Genomic DNA, 4,017 nt, shown 5'->3' on the forward strand with positions numbered 1-4,017 from the left:
AAATCCACGTCAAGCTAGATGGGCCATGTTTTTCACCAGGTTTCGGTTTACCATCTCATACCGGCCATGCTCCCAAAACACCAAAGCCGACGCGCTGTCCCGCCTCTATGATACCGAGGAGCGGTCCGTTGAGCCAACTCCCATCATTCCACCTTCATGTCTCGTGGCACCGGTGTTATGGGAGGTGGACGCGGAGATAGAGAGGGCCTCACGGTTAGAGCCGGCCCCCCCTAACTGTCCAGCGGGGCACGTGCCGAGGGGGGTCCGGGATAAGCTGATCCGGTGGGCTCATACTCTCCCCTCCTCGGGTCATCCTGGCATCGAGAGGACAGTGCGGAGTCTTAGAGGGAGATACTGGTGGCCCACGCTGGCTAAGGACGTGAGATTTTATGTCTCCTCCTGCTCAGTGTGCGCTCAGAACAAGGCTCCTCGGCACCTTCCTAGAGGGAAGTTACAACCCCTCCCCGTTCCACAACGGCCGTGGACACACTTATCGGTGGACTTTCTTACCGACCTTCCCCCGTCCCAGGGAAGTACTACGATCCTGGTCGTTGTGGATCGGTTTTCTAAGTCCTGTCGTCTCATCCCGTTGCCCGGTCTCCCTACGGCCCTGCAGACTGCGGAGGCCTTGTTTACCCATGTCTTCCGGCACTATGGGGTGCCTGAGGACATTGTTTCTGATCGGGGTTCCCAATTCACGTCCAGAGTGTGGAGGGCGTTTATGGAGAGACTGGGGGTCTGGGTCAGCTTAACCTCAGGTTTTCACCCCGAGAGTAATGGGCAGGTGGAGCGCGTAAACCAGGATGTGGGCAGGTTTCTGCGGTCCTATTGCGAGGACCGACCTGGTGAGTGGGCACGGTATGTTCCTTGGGCTGAACTCGCTCAGAACTCCCTACGCCACTCCTCAACTAACTTGTCCCCTTTTGAGTGTGTGTTAGGTTACCAGCCGGTCCTGGCCCCATGGCATCAGAGCCAGACCGAGGCTCCTGCGGTTGAGGAATGGGTACAGCGCTCCAAGGACACCTGGAAAGCCGTCCAGGACTCGCTAAGGGTAGGGGGAGAATGGCAGAAGAGGAGCGCTGACCAGCACCACAGTGAGGCTCCCGTGTTTGCACCGGGGGACAGGGTCTGGCTCTCGATCCGAAACCTGCCCCTCCGCCTGCCCTGTCGGAAGCTGGGGCCGCAGTGTGTGGGGTCGTTCAAAGTCCTGAGGAGAATAAACGAGGTGTGTTACAGGTTACAACTTCCTAGGTATTACCGTATTAACCCCTCGTTTCATGTGTCTCTCCTCAGGCCAGTGGTGGCTGGTCCCCTGCAAGAAGGTGAGGTACCTGAGGTCCCTCCGCCCCCTCTGGACATCGAGGGGTCCCCGGCGTACACGGTTCATGGCATTCTGGATTCGAGACGCCGGGTGGGGGGCCTACAGTACCTCGTGGACTGGGAGGGGTACGGTCCGGAGGAGAGATGCTGGGTTCCGGTGGGGGACATTTTGGACCCTTCTCTCCTGAGAGATTTCCACCGCCTCCACCCGGATCGCCCGGCGCCTCGTCCTCCGGGTCGTCCTCGAGGCCGGTGGCGGCGTGCTGCGGGAGCCTTGCGTCAGGGGGGGTTACTGTCACGACTTCCGCCGAAGTTGGCTCCCCTGCCTGTTCGGGCGGAGCTCGGCGGTCGTCGTCACCGTCCTACTAGCCGCTACCGATCCCTTTTTCGTTTGTCTGTTGGTTTTGTCTTATTAGTTTCACCTGTGTGTATTTTAGTTTAATTAGCTTCCCTATATGTAGTAGTTTGTCCCGCCCTTGTTTTGTGCGAGATTGTTTTTTGTTACTCTGTTGGATGTGGTTTTCATGTGTGTATTCTCCGGACTGTTTGGTCCTGTGTTTGGGCTGGTCTGTTCTATGCGCCCTGTATGTTGGCGTGACCGTGGCCGGAGAATAAATCACGATATACTGAACCCTGCTCTCTGCGCCTGATTCCAACCCACCACTCCTAGTATCCCGTGACACACAAGCCTAAGATCACCATGCACAATTCCAAGCATCTGCTGGAGTGGTGTAAAGTTCCCTGCCCCAGTGCATAGCGCCAAATGTAAAGTTTGGTGGAGGAGGAATAATGGTCTAGGGCTGATTTCCCAGTGAAGGGAAATCTTAATGCCACAGCATACAATGTCATTCTAGACGATTTTGTGCTTCCAACTTTGTAGTAACAGTTTGGGTAAGGCCCTTTCCTGTTTCAGCATGACAATATACCCACGGCCAAAGCGAGGTCCATACAGAAATGGTTTGTTGAGATCGGTGTGGAAGACCTTGACTGGCCTGCATAGAGACCTGACCTCAACCCCATCGAAAACTTTTGGGATGAATTGGAATGCCGACTGCTCGACCTCACTATTGCTCTTGTGGCTGAATGGAAGCAAATGGAAGCAAATCCCACCACAGTGTTCCAACATCTAGTAGAAAGCCTTCCCAGAAGTGTGGAGGCTGTTATAGCAGCAGAGGGGGGACCAATTCCATATTAATGCCCATGATTTTGGAATGAGATGTCCACATACTTTTGGAAATGTAGTGCATGTATATGTATTTATGTGAAAAAATAGGGACCACAATGGAAATAAATTCCCGACTTTATTGTGCAACCCTGGTCACTTTTAAAAAATCTTTGTGTGTATATGTATTTTTTTTACTGACACATAAAATCAATCAATCAATCCAAACTGTGCCGTTGTCAATTGATGAATGGAAAGAGACATCTGTTACAAAACACCAAAAAGTTTAATGACATTTGGAGATTGTCAAGCCAAGCCTTCAAGGTAGAGAGGGATGTATTTTCTGTTTGTCGAGATTGACATAGTCTATTTATTGTGGTGTTGAAAACGCAAACCATGATATTGATTTATTTGGTTTATTCGTTTTGTGTTGCATTGGCACAGAAACCTGTTGGTGGAACATTTGTTGCATATATTTTACATGATTATAAATTTGACATCAAAATATTGAAAATCTGATTATTCCCCTAGTTGATCATTGTCTGCAGATGGCTCTGATCGTAGTGCTATGAAACAGACTGAGAGAGGGACTTTGTCTGTGTTGGTCAGCGAACTCTCAACCTTATGGCTCGTAGTCCTGCGTGGCATCAACTGTGCCACAACATCATGCAGAAGTTACAAAGTCTATATCCACGTTTATAAACACAGGGTCGCTACTCTTATTGTTATTTGTGGTCGTCAACAACCACACATTGTAGAGATTTGGGTCGTCACAACCACAGCCACAAAGTCATAAACCCTGCTTTCTAAAATGTATCTGATTTTAAACCTTAATCCTAACCTTAACCTTAATTTAATTTTAGGATTAGAAATACATTCAGCCGTGTGGTTAAGGTTAGGGTTGAGGTTAGGGTAAAGTTCATCATCTGAGAAATTGTAGAAGGCAGGGTTTATGACTTTGTGGCCATGATAACTAGTGGAAACCAGATATTTGGGGCTGTAAATCATAGACACATACTTTCCATTGTTTCATTATTACTTCCTTGTTTTAATTAATTACTGTTAGTTACGATATGATTGGATTCACCACTCTAATGAAACACTTTTTCATGCATTTTCCATTTTCGGCATGCACCAACTCTCCAAATCGAGAAAACTGTATCACCTACATTAGAACCACATGGACATATGTTTCCTGCTTTTTCGAAAAGGCACATTCCTCTTCCACAGTCTTGCGTTTCTGTACCTAGTGGCGCAGTAGTCTAAGGCACTGCATTTCAGTGTCACTACAATTCCTGGTTCGAATCCAGGCTGCATCACATCCGGCCGTGAGTCCCATAGGGCTGCGCACAATTGGCATCGCGTTGTCTGGTTTTTCACGGCAGTCATAGTAAATAATAACGTATTTTTAACTGACTCGCCTAATTAAATAAATAGAAATAAAAATAAACCTAGGGCATGTACAAATATGAACATGTTCCTGTAACCCCGTTTGTTTCTACGGCAACAGAGGAGGAGCTTGAACTTTCACCTGT

This window comes from Oncorhynchus clarkii, chromosome 23 (assembly GCF_045791955.1).
Source record: "Oncorhynchus clarkii lewisi isolate Uvic-CL-2024 chromosome 23, UVic_Ocla_1.0, whole genome shotgun sequence".
NCBI lineage: Eukaryota > Metazoa > Chordata > Actinopteri > Salmoniformes > Salmonidae > Oncorhynchus > Oncorhynchus clarkii.